At 42.8% G+C, this 27884-nt stretch overlaps 1 protein-coding gene across 7 annotated transcripts in view; it reads left to right on the top strand.

Moving 5' to 3' along the window:
* The window catches only part of atosb (atos homolog b), a 188401-nt gene that overhangs the window by 67880 nt on the left and 92637 nt on the right, over positions 1 to 27884 (top strand). For 6 of the 7 annotated variants that reach the window (XM_070868444.1, XM_070868443.1, XM_070868441.1 and 3 more), the window contains exon 2: positions 12657 to 12804. The gene's annotated coding sequence lies outside the window, so the exon portion shown is untranslated. Of the gene's footprint in view, positions 1 to 12656; positions 12805 to 14356; positions 14420 to 27884 lie in introns of those variants that run through there. The other variant, XM_070868470.1, reaches the window with a different exon arrangement.

Genomic DNA, 27884 nt, shown 5'->3' with positions numbered 1-27884 from the left:
GTCTGTTCTAAGCCAGACTGCTGGATGGAATACTGCAACAACTTGCATTTATATAGTGCCTTCAATGTAGAAAAACATTTCAAGGTATCTGAGATACGGAGGAAAAAGTGGACGCTGAGCCAAAGGAAGAATTATTCGGAGGGGTGGCCAAAAAATTAGTCAGAGGTGGGTTTAAGAAGGGTCTTTGAAGGAGGCAAGGCGGAAGGGCTTCGGGAGGCAATTCCAGAGTATGAAGCCGAGGGAGGGAATTCCAGAGCATAAAGCCTAGGAAGCGTGGTCATCAATAGTGGGGCTGTATGTTTGTGCTCCATCAGTGCTGGAAGAAGCTGATTTAACTGACACACTGCAGGAAGTGCACCTGCTTATGGCTGTTTTTGGAGTGCCATTGAGCTGCTTGTGTCCCATCTGATGCTAGGATTCGGGAGAATGCAGGGTAGTGTGTGCTGCAAGTTGGGAAGAATGGAGGTGGGGGTAGATATAGATCATTGTTTGGAGAAGGTATGTTGCAGTGCAGGTTATTTAAATGATATTTCATTTTATAGTACTTTCGAATATTGAATATTTTTACAGTTTTAAAACAATCTTCTTTCAGATTTCAAAATTATTTGATTGCTGCAGTGCAGGCCACTGAGAAAATTTTATAAAATTGTTAGTTTATGTAATCCAAAAACTGATATTTATTTGTGATTAGAATATTATTCTTGTTACTGGTCAGGGGTATTTTGCCCTTTTTACTACCCTCTCCAAAAACTGTAAATCCCATTTGTGGTTGCCACTCAATCTGAAAATACTTACAACTACTCTCTTTCTTTCTCCCCCCCCCCACACACACACACACACACTTTTTACACCTTTTTTTCCCCTCACTCAGTACCAGCATGTATGCTGGGTAATATTCCAGCATAACTTCTTTCAAACACTTCCTAAGAACACAAAAGACCCTTTTCAGCAGTGCCTTAATTGTCAGATTTTTGTGTCAGCTGCTGGTATGTTTCCAGAGCACACAACAGTCAGACCACAATGAATGGACTACAAAATGTCAGTCGGCACATGGCCTTTTGAAGAGTTGCTTCTAGTTCGTGGAACTGAACCAATATTAAATTATAAAAGCTGAAGAGATTCCATATGATATAAATTTTACATTGTTAAAGCATTAATTTCACGAGGAGTATGCACTTTTTATATGCCTTTCATTTTTAGGTTCTCCTGGAACAGTGAGCAAATAGATTCTAATCGGTGTTTCGGTCTGGTTTCTATTGTATTTCAGTCTGGAATTAACTATTGTGCTTTCTCAGCATGAGTGCTGTTCACTGACAGGTTGAAAAAAGGGCTTTAATGTCCTGCAGTGACTACTTTAAAAATTGTGACTGATTTTAGTAACTGAAAACTCTCTAGGCATAATTTTTTTTTAAATTTCCAGTTGTGTGTATAGAAATCGGGTGTAAGTAAGTATATACAAACTGTGAAGCTAGATTGCAAAAATATGCATTCTGCTAAAATTTAAGCTACAATCAAGCACTTATGGCACTATAACTGGCAACTTTGAAGTTGTTAATGCAAATTATTGCTTTCTGGCCAATATAAATGACTGCCCGTTTTAAATGTGGCTGTTTTAAGTGCTGAGGACTGTATTATTGTCTCCTGAGCTGTTTTGGATCTCATGGTGCTGATGAATAATGTGATCTGTGGGCATGAATGTTAGTTTATTGTGTATTAATTTTACGTATTAATGTGGAACATAAATATTGCAACTCATTTTATGTTGGTGAAATAAAATTGGTTTATTTAAGATTTAGTTGTCTTTTAAACCCAAACCCATGAGACATTCAGCATTATTTAGCAATAATAGTTTCCATTTTGTCCACATAATAGAATCATAGAATCATACAGCACAGAAGTAAGCTGTTTGGCCCATTGAGCCTGTGCCCGCTCTTTGATAGTTATCCGATTGGTCCCACTTCCTTGCTAGTTTACCACAGCCCTGCAAATTTTTCTTTTTCAAATATATATACAATTTCCCTTGATTGTTGTACCCTCTTTTTTGAAACATTGTGCAATCAAGAGGAAGTAAAAAGTCATTGAAAATTAGAGACTGCACAACAGTGTATTAGAATGATTTCCTTTCACATATGGTACTTGTGCTGCCAGAATACTAGATTGCAAGTCTCCCCTTTCTACTGATGTCAGTGGCTACATGCCTTTTTGTAACTCCCTTGTGACTTGGATTGTCCTTTTGGATGAGTTTCTCTGATCTCAGTCAAGTTATCTGGGCTGGAAAGATTACATAAGAACATAAGAATTTGGAGCAGGAGTTAGGCAACTTGGCCCCTCGAGCCTGCTGCGCCATTTAATATGATCATGGCTGATCTGATCTTGGGCTCAGCTCCAATTCCCTGCCCGCTCCCAAGAACCCTTTATTCCCTTATCGCTCAAAAATCTGTATCTCTACCTTTAAATATGTTCAATGACCCAGCCTCTGCAGCTCTATGGGGCAGAGAATTCCACAGATTTACGACCCTCTGAGAAGAAATTCCTCCTCAATCTCAGTTCCAAATGGGCGACCTGTTGTTCCTAAACTATACCCCCTAGTTCTAGATTCCGCCACGAGTGGAAACACCCTCTCAGCATCTACCTTGTCCAGTCCCCTCCGTATCTTATATGTTTCAATAAGATCACCTCTCGTTCTTCTAAACTCCAATGAGTATAGGCCCAACCTGCTCATCCATTTTTTTTTAATAAGTCAACCCCTTCATTTCCGGAATCAACCTAGTGAATCTTCTCAAAACTGCCTCCAATGCAAGTATGTCCTTCCTTAAATACGGAGACCAAAACTGTACGCAGTACTCTAGGTGTGGCCTCACCAATACCCTGTACAGTTGTAGCAGGACATCCCTGCTTTTATACTCCATCCCCCTTGCAATAAAGGCCAACGTTCCATTTGCTTTCCTGATTACTTGCTGTACCTGCATACTAACTTTTTGTGTTAAGTGCACAAGGACCCCCAGATCCCTCTGTATTGCAGCATTTTGTAGTTTCTCCATTTAAATAATTTTGTTTTTTTTTCCCTTGCCAAAATGGATAACCTCACACTTTGCGCGCATATTTGGCAGATGGAGTATAATGCGGGAGTCATTTAGCCTGTCTATATCCCTTTGCAGATATTTTGTGATATCCTCACAATTTGCTTTCCCGCCCATCTTTGTATCATCAGCAAACTTGGCTACATGACACTCAGTCCCTTCATCCAAGTCATTAATATAGATTGTAAATAGTTGGGGCCCCAGCAATGATCCCTGTGGCACTCACTAGTTACCGTTTGCCAACCAAGAAATGACTCCTTTCTCCCCACACTCTGTTTCCTGTTGGCCAATCCTTTACCCATACTAATATATTACCCCCCAACCCCGTGAGCTCTTATCTTGTGCAGTAACCTTTTATGTGGCACCTGATCAAATGCCTTCTGGAAATCCAAATACACCACATCCATTGGTTCCCCCTTATCTATCCCGCTCGTTACATCCTCAAAGAACTCCAGCAAATTTGTCAAACATGATTTCCCTTTCATAAAACCATGCTGACTCTGTTTGACTGTATTATGCTTTTCCAAATGTTCTGCTGCTGCTTCCTTAATAATGGATTCCATCATTTTACCAGTGACCGCTGTTAGGCTAACTGATCTGTAGTTTCCTGCTTTGTCTGCCTCCTTTTTTAAGTAGGGGCGTTACATTTGCAGTTTTCCAATCCACTGAGACCTCTCCAGAATCCAGAGAATTTTGGTGGATTACAACCAATGCATCCACTATCTCTGCAGCCACTTCTTTTAAGACCCCAGGATGCAGGGCATCAGGTCCAGGGGACTTGTTCACCTCTAGTCCCATTATTTTACCGAGTGCTTTTTCTTTAATGATAGTGATTGTTTTAAGTTCCTCCCTCCCTATAGCCCCATGACTATCTATTATTCGGAAGTTTTTGGTGTCTTTTACCGTGAAGGCCAATACAAAATATTTGTTCAAAGTTTCTGCCATTTCCCTGTTCCCCCTTATTATTTCCCAGTCTCATCCTCAAAGGGACCAACGTTTACTTTAGCTACTCTCTTCCTTTTTATATACTTGTAGAAGCTCTTATTATCTGTTTTTGTATTTCTTGCTAGTTTACTCTCATACTCTATCTTCCCTCTCTTTATAATATTTTTAGTCATCCTTTGCTGATTTTTTAAAATGTCCCAATCCTCTGGCCTCCCACTAATCTTGGCAACTTTGTATGCCATTGTTTTCAATTTGATACCATCCTTTACTTCATAGAAACATAGAAAATAGGTGCAGGAGTAGGCCATTCGGCCCTTCAAGCCTGCACCACCATCATGGCGGATCATGCAACTTCAGGACCCCATTCCTGTTTTCTCTCCATACCCCTTGATCCCTTTAGCATTAAGGGCCATATCTAACTCCCTTTTGAATATATCTTATGAACTGGCATCAACAACTTTCTGTGGTAGAGAATTCCACAGGTTCACAATTCTCTGAGTGAAGAAGTTTCTCGTCATCTCGGTCCTAAATGGCTTACTCCTTAGCCTTAGACTGTGACCCTTGGTTCTGGACTCGCCCAACATCAGGAACATTCTTCCTGCATCTAACCTGTCCAATCCCATCAGAATTTTATATGTTTCTATGAGATCCCCTCTCATTCTTCTAAATTCCAGTGAGTATAAGCCTAGTAGATCCAGTCTTTCTTCATATGTCAGTCCTGCCATCCCAGGAATCAGCCTGGTGAACCTTCGCTGCACTCTCTCAATAGCAAGAATGTCCTTCCTCAGATTAGGAGACCAAAACTGAACACAATATTCAAGATATGGCCTCACCAAGGCCCTGTGCAACTGCAGTAAAACCACCCTGCTCCTATACTCAGATCCTTTCGCTATGAAGGCCAACCTGCCATTTGCCTTCTTCACCGCCTGCTGTACCTGCATGCCAACTTTCAATGTCTGATGTACCATGAAACCCAGGTCTCGTTGCACCTCCCCTTTTCCTAATCTCTCACCATTCAGATATTATTCTGCCTCTGTTTTTGTCACCAAAGTGGATAACCTCACATTTATCTACATTATACTGCATCTGCCATGCATTTGCCCACTCACCTAACCTATCCAAGTCACCCTACAGCCTCTTCCTCACAGTTCACACTGCCACCCAGCTTAGTGTCATCTGCAAACTTGGGGATATTACATTCAATTCCTTCATCCAAATCATTAATGTATATTGTAAATAGCTGGGGTCCCAACACTGAACCTTGCGGTGCCCCACTAGTCACTGCCTGCCATTCTGAAAAGGACTCGTTCATTCCTACTCTGTGCTTACTGTCTGCCAACCAGTTCTCTATCCATGTCAATTTATTACCCCCAATACCATGTGCTTTAATTTTGCACACTAATCTCTTGTGGGACCTTGTCAAAAGCCTTTTGAAAGTCCGAATACACCACATCCACTGGTTCTCCCTTGTCCACTCTACTCGTTACATCCTCAAAGAATTCCAACAAATTTATCAAGCATGATTTCCCTTTCATAAATCCATGCCGACTTGGACTGATCCTGTCGCTGCTTTCCAAATGCGCTGCTATTACGTCTTTAATAATTGATTCCAACATTTTCCCCACTACTGATGTCAGGCTGACTGGTCTCTAATTCCCTGTCTTCTCTCTCCCTCCTTTTTTAAAAAGTGGGGTTACATTAGCTGCCCGCCAATCCATTGGAACTGATCCAGTGTCTATAGAATATTGGGAAAATGACACCCAATGCGTCCATTATTTCTAGGGCCGCTTCCTTAAGTACTCTGGGATGCAGACTATCAGGCCCTGGAGATTTATCGGCCTTCAATCTCATCAATTTCCCCAACACAATTTCCTGACTAATAAGGATTTCCTTCAGTTCCTCCTTCTCGCTAGACCCTTAGTCCCCTAGTATTTCCGGAAGGTTATTTGTGGTTTCCTTCGTGAAGATAGAATCAAAGTATTTGTTCAATTGCTCTGCCATTTCTTTGTTCCCCATTATAAATTCACCTGATTCTGACTGTAAGGGACCTACATTTATCTTCACTAAACTTTTTCTCTTCACATATCCATAGAAGCTTTTGCAGTCAGTTTTTATGTTCCCTGAAAGCTTACTCTCATACTCTCTTTTCCCCCTCCTAATTAAACCCTTTGTCCTCCTCTGCTGAATTCTAAATTTGTCCCATTCCTCAGGTTTGTAGCTTTTTCTGACTCATTTATATGCCTCTTGGATATGACACTATCCTTAATTTTCCTTGTTAGCTACGGTTGAGCCACCTTCCCCGTTTTATTTTTATGCCAGACAGGGATGTACAATTGTTGAAGTTCATCTATGTGATCTTTAAATGTCTGCCATTGCCTAACCACTGTCAACCCTTTAAGTATCATTCGCCAGTCTATCCTAGCCAATTCACATCTCATACTATCCAAGTTACCTTTCTTTAAGTTCAGGATCCTAGTCTCTGAATTAACTGTGTCACTCTCCACCTTAATGAAGAATTCTACTATATTATGGTCACTCTTCCCCAAGGGGCCTCGCACAACAAGATTGACAATGAATCCTCTCTCATTACACAAGACTCAGTTTAGGATGGCCTGCTCTCTAGTTGGTTCCTCGACATAGTGGTCTAGAAAACCATCCCTTTGTACACTCCAGGAAATCCTCCTCCACCGTATTGCTACCAGTTTGGTTCGCCAAATCAATATGCAGATTAAAGACACCCATGATAACTGCTGTACCTTTATTGCATGCATCCCTAATTTTCTGTTTGATGCCATTCCCAACCTCACTACCACTGTTTGGTGGTCTGTACAGAACTCCCACTAGCGTTTTCTGCCCTTTGGTGTTCCGCAACTCTACGCATACAGATTCCACCTCATCCAAGCTAATGTCCTTCCTTACTATTGCGTTAATCTCCTCTTTAACCAGCAACGCTACCCCACCTCTTTTTTTCCTTTCTGTCTATCCTTCCTGAATATTGAGTACCCCTGGATGTTGAGTTCCCAGCCTTGGTCACCCTGGAGACATGGCCATGTCTCTAATCCCAATTACATCATATCCGTTAACGGCTATCTGCGTAGTTCATTCATCCATCTTATTACGAATGCTCCTCGTATTGAGACACAGAGCCTTCAGGCTTGTTTTTTTTAACACTCTTTGTCCTTTTAGAATTATGTTGGAATGTGGCCCTTTTTGATTTTTGCCTTTGATTTCTCTGCCCTCCACCTTTCTTTATCTTCTTTCTACCGTTTGCTTCTGCCCCCAATTTACTTCCATCCGTCTCCCTGCATAGATTTCCATCCCCTGCCATATTAGTTTAAACTCTCCCCAGCAGCACGAGCAAACACTCCCCCTGGGACATTGGTTCCGGTCCTGCCCAGGTGCAGACTGTCTGGTTTGTACTGGTCCCACCTCCCCAGTTCCAAAGTCCCAGGAATTTGAATCCCTCCCTGTTGCACCATTCCTCAAGCCACGTATTCATCTTAACTATCCTGCTATTTCTACTCTGACTAGCACGTGGCACTGGTAGCAACCCTGAGATTACTACCTTTTGAGGTCCTACTTTTTAATTTAACTCCTAGCTCCCTAAATTCAGCTTGTAGGATCTCATCCTGTTTTTTACCTATATCGTTGGTACTGAAATGCACCACAACAACTGGCTGTTCACCCTCCCCCCTCCAAAATGCCCTGCGGCCGCTCCAAGACATCCTTGACTCTTGCATCCGGGAGGCAACATACCATCCTGGAGTCTCGATTGCGGCCACAGAAACGACTATCTATTCCTCTTACGATAGAATCCCCTACCATTATAGCGCTCCCACTTTTTTTCCTGCCCTCCTGTGCAGCAGAGCCACTAATGGTGCCATGAACTGGCTGCTGCTGCCTTCTCCTGATGAGTCATTTCCCCCGACAGCACCCAAAACGGTATATCTGTTTTGGAGGGAGATGACTGCAGGGGACCCCTGCACTACCTTCCTTCCACTGCTCTACCTGATGGTCACCCATTCCCTATCTGCCTGAGTAACCTTTACCTGCGGTGTTACCAACTCACTGAACGTGCTATTCACGACATCCTCAGCATCGCGGATGCTCCAGAGTCAATCCATGCACAGCTCCAGTGTTAACCACGGTTGGTTCTCCCTTCTCTTAAAGTCTTTCCTTCTCACTGGAATATATTTTTGGTGAGAATTATTAAGTATTTCCTTAAATGCCTGCCACTGTTTATGAACCGTCTTACACTTTAATCTATTTTCCCAGTCCACTTTAGCCAACTCTGCCTTCATATCTTTTGTAATCGCCTTTATTTAAGATTGAGACACTGGTTTGTGATCCAGCTGTCACACCCTCCAACTGAATATGAAATTCAACCTTGCTATGGTCACTCTTTCCTTGAGGATCCTTTAGAAAATAGGTGCAGGAGTAGGCCATTCGGCCCTTCGAGCCTGCACCACCATTCAATGAGTTCATGGCTGAACATGCAACTTCAGTACCCCATTCCTGCTTTCTCGCCATACCCCTTGATCCCCCTCGTAGTAAGGACTACATCTAACTCCTTTTTAAATATATTTAGTGAATTGGCCTCAACAACTTTCTGTGGCAGAGAATTCCACAGGTTCACTTTACTATGAGATCATGCATTATTCCTGCCTCATTGCACAGTACCAAATCCAAGATGGCCTGCTCCCTGGTTGGTTCTGCAACGTACTGTTTAAGGAAACCATCTCGGATTATTAGATTGAAAACTATGTTCTCTTCCTATACTAAATAGTATGATCTATTTTTGTTTGCTGCTGGTATCGGTTGATTAGGTCCGTTGGACGGGCCACAGCATCCTCATGCCCAACATGAGACTCTCAAAGCAAGTACTCTACTCTGAACTCCTACATGACAAGTGAGCTCCAGGTGGGCAGAGGAAACGTTTCAAGGACACCCTCAAATCCTCCTTAATAAAGTGTAACATCCCCACTGGCATCTGGAAATCCCTAGCCCAAGACTGCCCAAAGTGAAGGAACAGCATCCGGGAAGGCGTTGCGCACTTCGAGTCTCGTCGCTGAGAGCACGCAGGAAACGCAGGCAGCGGAAGGAGAGCGTGCGGCAAACCAGACTCCCCACCCACCCTTTCCTTCAACGATTATCTGTCCCACCTGTGACGGAGACTGTAATTCCCGTATTGGACTGTACAATCACCAGAGAACTCACTTTTAGAGTGGAAGCAAGTCTTCCTCGATTTCGATGGACTGCCTATGATATGATGATGAGGGTAACTAGTAAATTTTCTTTTTAAAACTATGATTTCCAAACAGAACTCTCATTCTCAATAGAAAAGGATTCCAGCCATTGTTAACTTCCTGTTAACAATGCAATTCCTTAAATAATGAAGCAGTCACTACCTGCGTACAGCGAGACCTGGACAACATCCAGGCTTTGGCTGATGAGTGGCAAGTAACCTGTGCGCCATACAAGTGCCAGGCAGTAACCATCTCCAACAAAAGAGAACCTAATTGCCTCCCCTTGACAATCAGTGGCATTTCCATTGTCGTGTTCCCCACCATCATCATCATGGGCTCACCATTGACCAGAAACTCAACTGAATCAGCGTTGTGGCTACAAGAGCACATTGGAGGCTGGATATTTTGAAGTGATTGACTTGCTTCCTGACGCCCCACTGCTTCTTCCCCACCTAAAAGGCACAAGTCAGAAATGTGATGGAATACTCTCCACTTGCCTGGATAAGTGCAGTGACAAAAACATTCCACCTTTCAGGATAAAGTTGTCAGCTTGATTGGCACTTTATCCAGTAGCCTAACCTTACACCACTGATGTACCATTGCTATAATGTGTACTATCTACAGGATGCATTGCAGCAACTCTGTAAGGCTTGTTTGGCAGCACCTCCAAAACACGTGACATCCATTACCGAGAAGGATAAGGATAGCAGGTGCATGGGAACACCTTCGCCTTCAAGATCCCCTCCAAGTTGCACACCATCCTGACTAGAACATCTAATGCTGTTCCTTCAGTGTCACTGGGTAACAAATCTCTGGAAGTCTCAACCTGGCAGCATTGTGAGAGCCCCTTCACCATAGGAACTGCAGTGGTTCAAGAAGAAAGCCTACCACGAACTTGAGGGCAACAATACCAGACTTTCTTTACTTTGGCAAAATTTTTCATCAACTTGATAAGCCAGTTCTCAACTTCTGCCAAAGTTGAATATGATGATTTGAGAAGTGCTTCAGAGAATTAATTTTTTTTTTTGCTTTTTTATCAAATACTTTTTAAAATCTGGAATATCTTCTAGGTTTTACAATCTTTTAAATAATACTGAAAATTAAAACTTAATTGAGATTTGGGTTATAATTACTAATGCAATTCAAAAAAAGAAACAACTTGGAATATTGTGGCATCTTATTACTCAACATCCAAAAGTATTTCCCAACTAATGATTTTATTTTGGAATGCAGTCATTATTGTTATGTAGGTAAATACAGCAGCCACATTGTGTACAACAAGATTGCACAAGCAGCAAATGAGGTGAATGACGTTGATCTGGTTTTTGTGGTGCTGATTGAGAGAATTGTGAACCTGTGGAATTCTCTACTGCAGAAAGTTGTTGAAGCGAGTTCGCTAGATATATTCAAAAGGGAGTTAGACGTGGCCCTTACGGCTAAAAGGATCAAAGGGTATGGAGAGAAAGCAGGAATGGGGTACTGAAGTTGCATGATCAGCCATGATCATATTGAATGGTGGTGCAGGCTTGAAGGGCCGAATGGCCTACTCCTGCACCTATTTTCTATGAGGGATCAATGTTGGCAGGACATCGGGAGACCTCGTTGCTCTTTTTCAAACTGTGTCCTGGGATCTATTATGTCTACCTGAACAGACGGGCAGTGTCTTGGTTTAAAGACAGCAAATTATCCTCCGACCGAAGGGGACGCACTCAACGATCTTGAAGATTTTTCTCCACCCCAATCCAGTGCCGTGCTGACGCGTAACAACGTCCCTCCCCTTCAGTTAAAGGGGAAGGCCGCTGCGAACTCTGCAGTTAGTTTAGTTTGGCCCATTGGGCCACCAGGGAGGGTGTTGGCCAGGCGAGCGGTCAGGTACCGAAAAGCGGGTGTCGGGCTACCTGTTGGAGACCTGGCCGAACCCATGGGCGCCATTGTCGGGCCGACCTCGGAGTCGGCCGACAATTAAAATAAAATGGCGCCACCCAGCCACACACACCTTCCCGCAGGGCAATTGCCCACGCGGGGCAGAAAGGATTCGCCGCCGGTCGTGGGGGGGTTGGTCCGTGCCCGACAGGGCAGCAACACTGGTAGCACGGTAACGAACACCATTGTTTCCATACGGTCAAGGCTCTTATAGAAAGGGGAAATTTCTGCCCCAGCATCTCCAACAATGTAGCACTTCTTCCCTTCTGCACTGAAGTGTCAATTTAGATAAATTGCTCAAATCATGGTGAGGCTGGAACCCACAGCCTTTTCATTCCAGGGCGGGAATGCTATAAAATTGGCCATCTTCTTTTTAAATTAAGGAGATCAGAACTCATACCCTGCTGGGATCAATATTTAAAATGTGCTGTCAGCGGTGAAGATTGCACCCTGATGCCATTTTCGAATTCCACATGTCACTCTAACTGACTTGTGGGTTTGGAGCAGGGGATAGAATGAGCTAAATTGGGGGTACAGTAAACTGAAGTAGTGTAGTATATTGAGCTTAAAGACACGTTTTGAGTTCCTAATGTGAGCATGGGAAGCTGTTGGGCAGCTGCTAAAATCTCTAATTTTAACTGTCTAAAGAAGTCATGAAGTTTGTGATATACCATGTAACAAACATTAGGGAGGTAAAATTGCCGGGCCCTAATTGGGGGCTGTAATCATCTGGAACTGGGCCTTTGTGCGCCCGGCGTGGAAGTCCACCCTTGCCACTGATTTCGGCTTACTGCCCATCAAAGGAAGCTGAGCGCAATCTGCAACGGTGAAGGAAGCGCGACGCAGAGGCTCCGCAAAGCGCTGATGTGTTTCAACATCCCGCCCCCCGCCTTCGCTTAAAGGACCATCATAGAGCCGACCCAAGAGTCGGCCATCAAAAAAAGATGGTCGCCCGGGGCGTTGGCTCCCTTCACTTTTTAAGGAACACCCCGAGAGTAAATGGCGGGCAGCTTCACGCCTCATCTGTGGGATAATTTCCCCCGTGGGGCGTTTAAAGGGTTGACACGGGACTGAGGGGTTGCCGCGCACAGCGATGATGTCATCACCATGGCAGCGCCTCCACAAAAGTCCCGGGCAATTTCCCAGGAGACGGTAGCATTCCCCCTCCCCAGGCAAAGTCTCCTCTGCCCTGTTAGCGCCCCTCTAACGGGACTATAAGTAGGGGCAATTTTGTCCCATCGATTCCTTTTTGTATGATGTACGAAGAATCCTCGTCGTTTCCCTATTTCCTCTTCCTCCTCATAGGGTGGGATTATGATAATATACATTGCTCTTTGTAACAATGCTGTTAAATTATGTTTGTTTTGATCCTACAGAGGCGGTGTAATTTCTTGAAAGTAATTTTATTAAAGATTGTTGGCATCAGCAATACGTAACAAAAAATGGCTTTCTTTGTCAACAGGTTCTGATGGTACAATGAAGACCATTTTCCTTGAAAATCTCTGTTTTTGAGAACTTTCTTGCACGAGATTGAAGGTTGCATAGATTATTGCAAATTGCCCAATATTATGGTAGCATGAAAATGATGAACAAATGATGTCCATGCACAGGTTAGTTCTGCAGCTGTTTCTATGGATCTCTTAACAGTGGTGTTTGTGACTGACGAAATACTGTAGTCCATTTTTTTGCTTGTTTATTGGCTGTTATGAATACCACATGCTGTCTCTTGGTAACCATTTCAATTTTGTTCTTCAGTGATCAATATAGTTTTGCCATCTTGCATAAGAGTTTTTTTCTCCTACACACTTGTGCGCCTTCTTTTTTCTCTCTCTCTCTCTCTCTCTCTCTTTCTTTTCTCTTTGCTCTCTCTCTTCTCTTTACTCGTTCTCTCTCTCCTCTCTCTCCTTGCGCGTGCTCTCTTCATTATTGAATAATGCTTTTGTGCTATTTAGTCAAATCCTTGTAATATTAGCTGGATTATTTTAAAATGATATTTGTAATTGTGACATATAGCATTGAAGAGAGTTTGCAAAAATTGCCTGACAGACCGACTGGTGGTACAGCTGAAATTCTAATCCTTGGAGTGGTAGAACTTAGTACTAGGGGTATGGTTGTGTAGTAGTTATATAATTGGACAAGTAATCCTGGGCTAAAAATGCAGAGAACATGAGTTGAAATCCTAGCACAACAACTTGTATTTATATAGCACACTTTAACATGGTAAAACATCCCAAGGCTCTTCACAGGAGTGTTATAAGACACAAAAATTGACACTGAGCCACATAGGAGAAATTAGGGCAAATGACCAAAAGTTGGTCAAAGAAGTAAGTTTTAAGGAGCATCTTAAGGGAGGAAAGGGAGGCAGAGAGATTTGAAAACCAGGATGAGAATTTTAAAATCGAGACATTGCTTAACCGAAGCCAATTAGATCAGCGAGCACAGGGGTGCTGGGTGAACGAGACTTGGTGCAGGTTAGGACATGGACAGCCAAGTTTTGGATGACACCAAGTTTATGTAGGGTAGAACTTGGGAGGCCAACCAGGAGCCATTGGAATAGTCAAGGCCAGAGGTAACAAAGGAATGGATGAGGGTCTCTGCAGCAGATGAGCTGAGATGGGGCGGAGAGGGGCGATATTATGGAGGTGGAAATAGATATGCCGCAGATATGTGGTTGGAAGCTCATTTCGGGGTCAAATACGACACATTGCAAATTTAAATTCAGTTTATAAAAAAAAAATCTGGAAATAATCCAAAACAAAGTAAATGACCATGAAACTGTCACAAAATCCCAACATGTTAACCAATGCCCTTTAGGGAAAGAAATGTGCTGTCCTTACCCGCTCTGTCCTAATTCAACTTGAATGACACTTAATTGCCCTCCTGAAGTGGCCTAGGAAGCCACTCTGTTGTATCAAATTGCTACTAGCGGTTCAAGAAAAAGGCACCTTTTATAGGACAATCATGGATGAGCAATAAAATGCCAGCCTTGTCAGCGATGCCCATATCTTGTGAATGCATTTTCTAAAATTTTCCCAAATTGCACGTGGTCTTCACAACGTGTTTCGAAAAGCTTCTCTCAAGGAAGGAGAAAACTCACACAATTTTCATTGTGATGCCACCACGTTCAAGTGGCATTGCAATCTTCTGATTTGATTAGATTCATCTCGTTACAACAGATGTGCGCAAACAAGTAGCGAGGGGCATAAAGTTTACTAAATAAGACAGGTAGGTATCTGTCTAAAGATGTTGCCAAAATTACCTTTATCTTGCAGAGAGATTTGCACAGAATGAAATTTAATATTTGTATATCAAAATCAAAACCGTCTTTGAATATTTCAAGAGGATTTGAGTATAGTAGTCGAGACGTTTTACTGCAATTGTATGGGGCCCTGGTGGGACCACATCTGACTATTCTGTGCAGTTTTGGTTTCCTTACCTAGCAAAGCATGCACTTGCCATAGAGGGAGTACAGCAAAGGTTCACCAGACTGAGTCCTGGAATGGGGGGGATTGTCCTATAAGGAGAGATTGAGTAGACTAGGCCTATATTCTCTAGAGTTTAGAAGAATGAGAGGTGATCTCATTGAAACATACACAATTCTTACAGGGTAGATGCAGGGAGGATATTTCCTCTGGCTGGAGAGTCTAGAACCAGGGGTCACAGTCTCAGGATAAGGGGTCAGCTATTTAGGACTGAGATGAGGAGAAACTTCTTCACTCAGGTGGTGGTGAATCTTTGGAATTCTCTACCCCAGAGGGTTGTGATGGCTCTGTCTTTGAGCATATTCAAGGCTGAGATCCATAGATTTTTGGATACGAAGGGATATGGGGATCGGGTGGGGAAGTGGCGCTGAGGTCGATGATCAGCCATGATCTCACTGAATGGTGGAGCAGGTTCAAGGGGCCGAATGGCCTACTCCTGCTCTAAATTCTTATGTTCTTATGTTTTCCTGTGCTCGTAAAATATTGAGCCAACTACAGTAGCAAGAAATGATGTGTCGCTCCTTTTCTTTCAGCATGAAATACCGATATATTGGATATTCAAAACCACAAAGTACTTCAATAAAAGCTTTCTAGAAAACAGAATAGTGTACAGTAACTTATGATTGCAGAGGAATTAAAAAGTAAAAATGATGTCGAAAGGAAATACTGGATAGCAGCTCAAGTAATGTGAAAGCTGACTGGCTAAAATAGACCTTTTTGAGGGATCAATCAGCTGCAGAATGAACTGTTTGAAGGCAAATTTAGAAGAAAATGTCTAACTACTTCTTCACCCAGAGAGTGGTGAACCTGTGGAATTCTCTACCACAGAAAGTTGTTGAGACCAATTCACTAAATATATTCAAAAAGGAGTTAGATGTAGTCCTTACTACTAGGGGGGTCAAGGGGTATGGCTAGAAAGCAGGAACGGAGTACTGAAGTTGCATGTTCAACCATTAACTCATTGAATGGTGGTGCAGTCTCGAAGGGCCGAATGGCCGACTCCTGCATCTATTTTCTATGTTTCTATGTTACATTGATATAGAAAAGTGTCTTTTAAAACTTTTTTTTTACTATATTACATAGTCCAACAGTAAAGCCATTATTCCATGTATGCAATTGCCACTTTGTGACCGATTTGTAAGTTTTGTTTTGAGGGTTGTTTTTATTGGTCCAGTTCTCTTATTTTCTCTTCCTGGGGCACGTGCTGCTGATGTGAACTCTGGAGGTGAGGGGAAAGAGATCAAGGCCCCAAGTTTCCACATGATTTGCTCCTGAGTTTTAGGAGCAACTGGTGTAGAATGGCGTATCTTAGAAATCGGAATTCTCGTCATTTAGTTTGCTCCAGTTCTAGTCAGTTAGAACAGTTTCACTTTGGAACATAGAAACATAGAAACATAGAAAATAGGTGCAGGAGTAGGCCATTCGGCCCTTCTAGCCTGCACCGCCATTCAATGAGTTCATGGCGGGAGTCGGGTTAGGGGGAGGGCAGGGGGAGGAGCGGGAGTCGAGTCGGGTCGGGAGGAAGCAGGAGCTGGCCATGGGAGGAGCCTTATTCACGCAGTCCCAGTGAGGCCATTCAGCCAGGGCTAGGGGCTGTTTGTTTCGGCCCCTCCCACACAGTTTCGGGCGCCTGGAGCTACTGCACTTGCGCGCCCACTGTAGCGCGCGTGTGCAGAGGTCCTGGCACTGTTTTCAGCGCAGGGACCTACAGCTCCTGCTGCGCTGCGCTGAGGGCCAGAGGACCTGCAGGGAGGTGGAGAATTCGGAGGTTTTTTTTAGGCGCACTTTGTGGCGCGAAAAACGGGCGTCCAGGTCGGGACTGCGCCGTTCTAGGCGCAGCTCGAAACTTGGGCCCCAAGAGTGGTTAGTTGGAAAAATGAGGGCGAAAAATAAATCTCTCAATAAATTTTAGAATATGTCTTGGTTGTCTGTTTCCCATTTACCATTCCCATTCTGCTCTGTCCTATGAAATTGTATTAATGTAGAACCTACAGTGATGTTTACGACCAGTTGGCATTTTTTAAATTAGAAATTCTGTTTTCCCTTCTGTAGGAATGTAAGTTTTCAACAAAAAGAAAATCAGTCGAGCTGAGGACTGTAAATCTTTCTTCAAACTAACCAGCTGAGCTCTGCCTATTTCCTGGGTCAACATAAATCTTGTACTTTATTGTCTCAAAAAAAACAACCCTTGACCCCCTCAGTCCTTACAAACTGCTGCCCCATCTCCAACCTCCCTTTTCTCTCCAAAGACCTTGAATGTGCTGTCACCTCCCAAATCATGCCCATCATTCCCAGAACTCCATGTTTGAATCCCTCCAATCAGATTTCCAAAACTGCTCTGATCAAAGTTACAAGTTACATCCTCTGTGACTGGTAAACTATTCTTTCTCGTCCTTCTCGACCTGTCTGCAGCCTTTGACACAGTTGACCACCCCATCCTCTCCACCATCATCCAGCTGGGTGGAACTTGGTTCTATTATCTATCCAGTCGTGCCCAGAGAATCACCTGCAATGGCTTTTCTTCCTGCTCCCGCGCCGTTATCTCTGGTATCACCCAAGGATCTATCCTTGGCCCCCTCCTGTTTCTCATCTACATGCTGCCCCTCGGCAAGATTATCCAAAAATTCAGCAGCAGTTTCTACTTGTACACTGATGACACCCAGCTCTACCTCACCACCACCATTCTCGACCCCTCCACTGTTTAAATTGTCAGATTACTTGTCCGACATCCAGAACTGGATGAGTAGAAAATGTCTCCAACTAAATATTGGAATGATTGAAGCCATTGTCCCCGCAACAAACTCCATACTCTAGCCACCAACTCCATCCATCTCCCTGGCATCTGTCTGAGGTTGAACCAGACTGTTCACAATCTTAGTGTTATATCTGACACTGAGATGAGCAACAAACCACTCACTTTTAGAGTGGAAACAAGTCTTCCTCGATTTCGAGGGATTGTCTATGATGATAATGAAACCACATATCCGCACCATCACTAAGATCGCCTATTTCCACCTCCATAACCTTGCCTGACTCCATCCTTGCCTCACCTCATCTGCTGAAACCCTCATCCATGCCTTTGCTACCTCTGGACTTGACTATTCCAACACATTCCTGGTTGGCCTTCAATTTTCTACCCTCCGTAAGCTTGAGTTCATCTAAAACTCCCTGCCAGTATCCTAACTTGCACCAAGTCCTGTTCACCCATCACCGATAAGGGACTTGGTAGCTTTGAAAGTAGATAAATAACCAGGCCCGGATGAAATGTATCCTAGGTTGTTAACAGAAGCAAAAGAGGAAATAGCAGGGGCTCTGACCATCATTTTCAAATCCTCTCTGGCTACGGGTGTGGTGCTCGGACTGCTAACGTTGTACCTTTGTTTAAAAAGGAAGAAAGGGATAGACCATGTAATTACAGGTCAGTCAGCCTAACCTTGGTGGTGGGAAAATTATTGGAAAAAATCCTGAGGGACAGGATAAATCTTCATTTGGAAAGACACTGATTAATCAAGGACACTCAACATGGATTGGTTAAGGGAAGGTCGTTTCTGACTAACTTAATTGAATTTTTTCAGGAAGTAAAAGAGAGGGTCGATGAGGATAGCGCATTTTGATGTCGTGTATATGGATTTTAGTAAGGCTTTTGATATGGTCCCACAGTCCATGGGATCCAGGGCAAAGTGGCAAGTTGAATCCAAAATTGGCTCCGAGGCGGGAAGCAAAGGTAATGGTTGATGGATGTTTTTGTGACTGGAAGGCTGTTTCCAGTGGGGTTCCACAGGGTTCAGTACTAGGTCCCTTGCTTTTTGTGGTCTATACCAATGAAGTTAGGGGTTTTGATTAAGAAGTTTTCAGATGGTATTAAAATCGGCTGTGAGGTTGACAATGAAGAAGAAAGTGGTAGACTGCAGGAAGATATCAATGAACTGATCACGTGGGCAGAACAGTGGCAAATGGAATTCAATCTGGAGAAGTGCAAGGTAATGCATTTGGGGAGGGCTGACAAGGCAAGGGAATACACATTAAATGATAGGATACTGAGCCGTGTAGAGGAACAAAGGGACCTTGGAGTATTTGTCGACAGATCCCTGAAGGTAGCAGACTAAGTAGATAAGGTGGTTCAGAAGGCATATGGAATACTTGCCTTTATTAGCCAAGGCATAGAATACAGGAGCAAGGAGGTTATGCTTGAACTGTATAAAGCACTAGTGGGCCACAGCTATAGAGTATTGCGTGCAGTTCTGATCAACACATTGTAGGAAAGGTGTGATTGCACTTGAGAGGGTACAGAGAAGATTTACGAGGATGTTGCCTGACTGGAGAATTTTAGCTATGAGGAAAGATTGGATGGCTGGGTTTGTTTTCTTTGGAAGAGGTGGCTTAGGGAAGACCTTATTGAGGTGTATAAAATTATGAGGGGCCTTAGAGTGGAAAGGAAGGACTTATTTCCCTTAGTAGAGGGGGTCAACAACCAGGGGGCATATATTTAAAGTAATTGGTAGGAGGTTTAGAGAGGATTTGAGGGAAATTTTCTTCACCCAGAGGGTGTGGGGGTCTGGAACACACTGCCTGACAGAGTGGTAGAGGCAGAAACTCTCACCACATTTAAAAAGTACGTGGATGTGCACGTGAAGTGCTGTAACCTACAGGACTATGTACCAAGAGCTGAATAGCACTTTGTCGACCGGCGTGGACATGACGAGCCGAAATGGCCTCCTTCCGTGTTGTAAAATTTTATTATTCTGTGATCATCCCTTTGCTCGCTGACTGACATTGGCTCCCGGTTAAGCAACACCTCGATTTAAAAAAAAAAAAAAAAAATTTCATCCTTGTTTTCAAATCCTCCATGGCCTCGCCTCTCCCTATCTCTGTAATCTCCTCCAGCTCTACAACCCTCTGAGGTATCTGTGCTCCTCCAATTCTGGCCTCTTGAGCATCCCCAATTTTAATGGCTCTACCAGTGGCAGCCGTACTGTCAGTTGCCAAGGCCCTAAGCTCTGAAATTCCCTCCCGAATTCCCTCTTCCTCTCCCTCTTTCTTTTTAGACGCTCATTAAAACCTCCCTCTTTGACTAAGATCTTCCCTAATATCTCCTTTTCTGGTTCGGTTTCAAATTTTGTTCCTGTGAAGTGCCTTGGGATGTTTTACTATGATACTAGCGCTATATAAATACAAGCTGTTACCTGTAAGACAACTGTATAGATCAGCCTTGTGCCTTCACTAAATGCTGTTTATAGCTTAACAAGTTGCCAGAGCAGCTTTGTCAGGTAAATCTAAACAGAATGATTTCATAATACAATGAGACATTTCAAGTGAACGAACATATATGGAGGAAAAATGTCAGATTAACTACCATCTGCATGGTCTTTCTCATTGGTGGGATGTTGGGTAATGCGCCTCGTGGTCATGATTATTTTCTGGAACTCCTTGTTTGATCACCTGCAAAGGCCTGCGAGGAACTTCCTGAATTATTTTTTTCTCTTTTTGGCCTCTTCCCCCAAGATTACATGGCTGCTGGTGGGTGGGGAGTGTTTGTGCCATAAGAACATAAGAAATAGGAGCAGGAGTCGGCCACCTAGCCCCTCGAGCCTGCTCCGCCATATAATAAGATCATGGCTGTTCTGATCATGGACATAATGCCACTTCCCCGCCCGCTCCCCATAACCCTTTATTCCCTTATCGCGCAAAATTCTGTCTATCCCCGCCTTAAATATATTCGATGACCCAGCCTCCACAGCTCTCTAGGGCAGAGAATTCCATAGATTTACAACCCTCCAAGAAGAAATTTCTCCTCATCTCCATTTTAAATGGACGGCCCCTTATTCTGAGACTATGTTCCCGAGTTTTAGTTTCCCCTATGAGTGGAAATATCCCCTCTGCATCCACCTTGTCGAGCCCCCTCATGATCTTATATGTTTCGATAAGATCACCTCTCATTCTTCTAAACTCCAATGAGTATAGGCTCAACCTATCCTCATAAGTCGACACCCTCATCTCCGGAATCAACCGAGTGAACTCTCTCTGAACAACCTCCAATGCAAGTATATCATTCTTTAAATAAGGAGACCAAAACTGTACGCAGTATTCCAGGTGTGGCCTCACCAATACCCGGTACAGTTGTAACAGGACTTCTCTGCTTTATTCCCACTTGCAATAAAGGCCAACATTCCATTTGCCTTCCTGATTACTTACTGTACCTGCATACTAACTTTTTGTGTTTCATGCACAAGGACCTCCAGATCTCTCTGTACTGCAGCACTTTGCAAATTTTCTTCATTTAAATTATAATTTGCTTTACTCTTTTTTTTTTTCTCCCATTTTTCCATATTATACTCCCATCTGCTAAATTTTTGCCCACTCAATTAGCCTGTCTATATCCCTTTGCAGATTTTTTTGTGTCCTCACAATTTGCTTTCCCACCCATCTTTGTATCATCAGCAAACTTGGCTACATTACACTTGTTTCCTTCATCCAAGTCATTAATATAGATTGTAAATAGTTGAGATCCCAGCACCGATCCCTGCGGCACCCTACTAGTCACTGCCAACCAGAAAATGATCCATTTATCCCGACTCTCTGTTTTCTGTTAGTTAGCCAATCCTTTATCTATGCTAAAATATTACCCCCAACCCATGGACTTTTATCTTGTGCAGTAATGTGCAGTAATCTTGTGCTTTTATTAGCACCTTATCGAATGCCGTCTGGAAATCCAAATACACCACATCCACTGGTTTCCCTCTTATCCATCCTGCTCGTTACATCCTCAAAGAACTCCAGCAAATTTGTCAAACATGATTTCCCTTTCCTAAAACCATGCTGACTCTGCTTGATTGAATTATGCTTTCCCAAGTGTCCCGCTACAGCTTCCTTAATAGACTCCAGCATTTTCCCAACGACAGATGTTAGGCTAACTGGTCTATAGTTTCCTGTTTTTTGTCTGCCTCCTTTTTTAAATAGGGGCGTTACATTTGCGGTTTTCCAATCTGCTGGGACCGCCCCAGAATCCAGGGAATTTTGGTAGATTACAACCAATGCATCCACTATCTCTGCAGCCACTTTTAAGACCCTAGGATGCAAGCCATCAGGTCCAGAGGACTTGTCCACCTTTAGTCCCATTATTTTAAAGAGTACTACTTCATCAGTGATAGTGATTGTATTAAGTTCCTCCCTTCCTATATTGATTATCCACTATTGGGATGTTTTTAGTGTCTTCTACCGTGAAGACCGATGCAAAATATTTGTTCAATGTCTCTGCCATTTCCCTATTCTCCATTATTAATTTCCCAGTCTCATCCTCTAGGGGACCAACATTTACTTTAGCCACTCTTTTCCTTTTTATGTACCTGTAGAAACTCTTGCTATCTGTTTTTATATTTCGTGCTAGTTTACTTTCATAATCTATCTTCCCTCTCTTTATCATTATTTTAGTCATTCTTTGATGGCTTTTAAAAGTTTCCCAATTCTCTGGCCTCCCACTAGTCTTGGCCACATTGTATGCCCTTGGAGGTCATGCTGGCTAGTTGCAACACTGCTGAATGGGACAGACTCAGTGGACCAGTTCTTTTTATGTCTTTTAGAAGTCTTGGATTTTTTACATTTTGAAAATTGATTGTTGTGTAAGTACACAGAGTGCCTCTGGTGTGTTTTTAAAAAAAAAATTAGGCTTGGGCTGAGGTAATATCTCAATCTCATTTAAAAAATTCTGAGTGTGAGCTATAGAGGTTCAAAGTGGCTTCTTCCATAGTAAACCTCTCTTTCACACTGGCTATGCCAGGCTTAGTGTTTTTCAAACGTTATTTCTGCTGTTTTTTAATTTGCTCAAAAATATCTTGAGGAAACAAACTAATTTTTAAATTTTTGCTTCTAAACACTAATTTGAAAGGGATTGCAAACCTCAAACATTTCTTGTACTATTTTTTTATTTTTGAGTTAATCAAATAGAAGTGCAATAAGATGTAAATGATGCATTTATAATTTTTTATTAAATGTGTACCAATTGGATTTGCACTGTCAGTCCTTATAGATCTTGGTTCAGTCCTATAGTTGGAATGACCAAATAGAATCAGGCGCTCCAAGTAGCTTGGATGACAACTATTGCACCTTGCTATCAGTAGGCCTCAAGGCGTAACAAATATCTGACGAGCAGGTAGGTGCTCAAATCTGTGCCGTTAACATAATTTGGGCATCTATTGCAGATAGATTTGTTCATGCTTGACAATATCAATGCTTTCTGAAAAGCTAATTTGGATTGTATATTGTACTCTTAGTCAAGAACGGTGTTTTGATTAAAATGTAGTTAGATGACAAAACAGTTTTCACTGTTGCCTGCAGAGTCACTGGGAAAAACAGCAGTTTCATTCAAAGGATAGCACAGGAGTCTATTGACTGATCATTTCTGACTGCTGATGTCACAGTGAGACTACAACCTGCTGAGGGACTGACTGCGTTAGCAAATAATGGATGAGCAGGCTGTGCTTTTGTCGTTCAATCAAGCTGCTTCGGCTCAGTTACAGTATGACTGTACACCTTTAAAAGAAAGAAGGGTGTTTTGTACCTCTAAAACAGAGCGTATTTCCACCAGCTGACCCCATTATATCCTTGGCGTAGCATCCTAACTTTGTAAAATGTCTCCTGTTCCTGTCACACAACATAAAGCTCAGCAACCGTAATAACAGTGGTAACGGAAAAAATGAGCTCTGGTTATACTGCAGGAAGAGAGCTTTGAAAAGGTAAACAATACGGATTTTTTAAAAGTATGTTCAACTCTAATATGCTCTCGGGTTCAGATTACAGATTAAAATGTAGTTTTGTTCTTATGATTCAATACCATTCAAACCCCTCTTTCATTATTGTATGGTAGCACATTTCACTGCCATATATTTTTGGTTAAATTGCACACCAAGCTATATTTTATATTTCTAATTTTTTAAAAGAAAGCTTTTAGCATTGTGATGCTGAATCATACTGTTCAAGAAAGTCCTGGGTTTGGATGCTGATTTGAAATTAGGTGATCTCACTTGGAGTGACCTGAAGAGCAGTACAGTTTGCCTCCGTGTCTCTAGAGTAGGGAAGGGGGAAATTTGAACTCAGTAAATCTTGTCGTTGTCGTCATCATCATCATCATAGGCAGTCCCTCAAAATCGAGAAAGACTTGCTTCCACTCTCAGGTGACTGTACAGTCCAAAGCGGGAATTACAGTCTCTGTCATAGGTGGGGCAGACAGTGGTTGAAGGAAAGGGTGTGAGGGGAGTCTGGTTTGAGCGTGTCGGCGCTTGATTTCTGCATGCTCTGATAGGCTCGCACCAGGAAAAGCAAATTATCTTTAAAGGGAAAATAAACTTTCCTTTCTTGGCCAGTCTGGCTTGCATTTGACTCTTTCTTTCACACTAAACAGATGACTTTTAATTCCCTTGGGGCAGCTACGGATAGGCAATGTGCTGCCACATTCCAAGCAAAATAATTCTTAAAAATAAATTTGCCAGGGTTGACGGTGGATAGGCAATAGCAAACATTTAAAGATCACATGGATGAACTTCAGCAATTGTACATCCCTGTCTGGAGTAAAAAATAAAATGGGGAAGGTGGCTCAACCGTGGCTAACAAAGGAAATTAAGGATAGTGTTAAATTCAAGGAAGAGGCATACAAAATGGCCAGAAAAAGCAGCAAGCCTGAGGACTGAGAAATTTGGAATTCAGCAGTGGAGGACAAAGACGAGGAAAATAGAGTACGAGAAGAAGCTTGCCGGGAACATAAAAACTGACTGCAAAAGCTTCTATAGATATGTGAAGAGATAAAGATTAGTGAAGACAAATGTAGGTCCCTTGCAGTCGGATTCAGGTGAATTTATGACGGGGAACAAAGAAATGGCAGACCAATTGAACAAATACTTTGGTTCTGTCTTCACGAAGGAAGACGCAAATAACCTTTCGAAAGTACTAGGGGGGCTGAGGGTCTAGTGAGAAAGAGGAACTGAAGGATATCCTTATTAGGTGGGAAATTGACGGGATTGAAGGCCGATAAATCCCCGGGGCCTGATAGTCTGCATCCCAGAGTACTTAAGAAAGTGGCCTTAGAAATAGTGGATGCATTGGTGATCATTTTCCAACAGTCTTTCGACACTGGATCAGTTCCTATGGACTAGAGGGTAGCGAATATAACACTACTTTTTAAAAAGGGAGGGAGAGAAAGCGGGTAGTTATAGACCGGTTAGCCTGACATCAGTAGTGGGGAAAATGTTGGAATCAATTATTAAGGATGAAATAGCAGCGCATTTGGAAAGCAGTGACAGAATCGGTCCAAATCAGCATGGATTTATGAAGGGGAAATCATGCTTGACAAATCTTCTGGAATTTTCTGAGGATGTAACTAGTAGAGTGGACAAGGGAGAACCAGTGGATGTGGTGTATTTGGACTTTCAAAAGGCTTTTGACAAGGTCCCACACGAGATTGGTGTGCAAAATCAAAGCACATGGTATTGGGGGTAATGTACTGACATGGATAGAGAACTGGGTGGCAGACGGGAAGCAGAGAGTCAGGATAAATGGGTCCTTTTCAGAATGGCAGGCAGTGACTAGTGGAGTGCCGCAGGGTTCAGTGCTGGGACCCCAGCTCTTTACAAGATACATCAATGATTTAGATGAAGGAATTGCGTGTAATATCTCCAAGTTTGCAGATGACACTAAACTGGGTGGCGGTGTGAGCTGTGAGGAGGATGCTAAGAGGCTGCAGGGTGACTTGGACAGGTTAGGTGAGTGGGCAAATGCATGCCAGATGCAATATAATGTGGATAAATGTGAGGTTATCCACTTTGGGGGCAAAAACACGAAGACAGAATATTATCTGAATGGCGGCAGATTAGGAAAAGGGGAGGTGCAACGGGACCTGGGTGTCATGGTTCATCAGTCATTGAAAGTTGCCATACAGGTACAGCAGGCAGTGAAGAAGGCAAATGAGGTATGTTGGCCTTCATAGCTAGGGGATTTGAGTATAGTAGCAGCGTAGTCATACTGCAGTTGTACAGGGCCTTGGTGAGGCCTCACCTGGAATATTGTGTTCCGTTTTGGTCTCCTAATCTGAGGAAGGACGTTCTTGCTATTGAGGGAGTGCAGCGAAGATTCACCAGACTGATTCCCGGGATGGCAGTACTGACATATGAGGAGAGACTGGATCAACTGAGCCTTTATACATTGGAGTTTAGAAGGATGAGAGGGGATTTCATAGAAACATATAAGATTCTGACGGGACGGCACAGGTTAGATGCGGGTGGAATGTTCCCGATGTTGGGCAAGTCCAGAACCAGGGGACACAGTCTTAGGATAAGGGGTAGGCCATTTAGGACTGAGATGAGGAGAAACTTCTTCACTCAGAGAGTTGTTAACCTGTGGAATTCCCTGCCGCAGAGTTGTTGATGCCAGTTCATTGGATATATTCAAGAGGGAGTTAGATATGGCTCTTATGGCTAAAGGGATCAAGGGGTATGGAGAGAAAGCAGGGAAGGGGTACTGAGGGAATGATCAGCCATGATCTTATTGAATGGTGGTGCAGGCTTGAAGGGCCGAATGGCCTACTCCTGCACCTATTTTCGATGTTTCTATGTTCCTGGATAGCTCCTGATTTATGTCCATTGGACCTAGAAAATACTGTGAAGTTGTTGTGTGAATACAATATTTGGCTTTGCTGTGATTTCCTCGACCATCCCTCCCTAGCAGTTAAAATAATCTGCTGATGCTCGCTATCTAGGGTCATTTGATGAATGGCTACTTGGTAAGTTATTGGTGGGCTGGCCACACTCGTGGAGCTAGAATGAGTCATCCCCTTCCAGAGAGGAAGCAGAAAAATTAGGGCAAGAAAATGTAGATGTTTAAATGGTATGGGAAGCTTACTGAACTACTCTGTAACCTTAAAGGTTCTGAAAGATGATTTTAAAAGTGGTAGAATCAACCTTGGCAATGAGCAGAATGTTTTTGTGTGGATCTTACCGTTGTGTTACTGTTGCTCTGCTTTTGTGATGCACTGAATATTCTCTCTTTGCAATATTGTTGAATGTAACATTATGACGTTGTAATCATGTCATACACAGAATGTTAGCCTTTAGCCACTATTGTTCAAGCATTAAACGTGGGAATTTTGGCAGATGGAGAGTTACTAATGTGTACAGATAGGAACATCAGGAACAGGAGAAAACCATTCGGCTCCTCCAACATGCTCCACCATTCAACCAGATTGTGGTTGACATGCACTTCAACTCCATTTATCTGCCTTTCTTCTATATCCTTTGATACCCTTGCCTAACAAAAATCTATCAATCCCATTCTTAGAAGCTCCAATTGTCCTAGCAGCCACAGCCTTTTGTGAGAGAGTTGCAGATTTCAACTACCCTTCATGTGGAAAAAGTGCTTCCTGATTTTGCTCCTGAATTGCCTTGCTCCAATTTTAAGATTATGTCCCCTTGTTCTTCATTCCCCCACCAGAGGAAATACAGCTTTTTCGTATTTACTCTATCAAATCCTTTTAACATTTAAACCCTCGATCAGATCACCTCACGATCTTCCATATTTCAAGGAATACAAGTTAAGTTTATCCAACCTGTCCTTATAATATAACCCTCCAAGCCCCGATATAATTGTATAATTATTCTGGTGTCGTGCCCGAAACTGAACGCAGTACTCCAGATGGGGTCTGACCAAGGCTCGAACAACTGAAGCATAACTTTCTCCCCTTTGTATTGCAGTCCCCTTGAGATGAAGGCCAACATTTCTTCAGCCTTTTTTGATTGTTTTTTTCTATCTGTCTACTAGGTTTTAATAATTTGTGAACCTGGACTCGCAAATCTCTTTGCTTCTCTGCAGTTCATCGTTTCTTACCGTTCAGAAAATAACTGATTTATCTTCCTTGGGTCCACTTATATGTAACCTTGTAGAATGTAGGATTATGAAATAAATCAGTGGAATAATATTCCCCTTAATGTATTTAACTAAATACTTTGCCATGTATGGTCTCCCATCTCCAGACTCTCACTATGCCCTGTATGATTTCATAACCTCATTATGATGTCACCTGGCAAAATTGAACTTATCGTTAGCAGCCAATCCAATTTTAAAACTGAAATGAAGTATTTTCTGAACGGTAAGAAGCTCTGAACTGTAGAGAAGCAAAGCGATAAAGTACTGGGAAGTGATGTAACTGAAGAATACGCTAATACAGCCGA

Source organism: Pristiophorus japonicus, chromosome 2, assembly GCF_044704955.1.
Source record: "Pristiophorus japonicus isolate sPriJap1 chromosome 2, sPriJap1.hap1, whole genome shotgun sequence".
In the NCBI taxonomy this organism is placed as follows: Eukaryota; Metazoa; Chordata; class Chondrichthyes; family Pristiophoridae; genus Pristiophorus; species Pristiophorus japonicus.
Note: the sequence above shows the minus strand (reverse complement) of the source record. Positions and strands in the feature narration are given on the sequence as shown.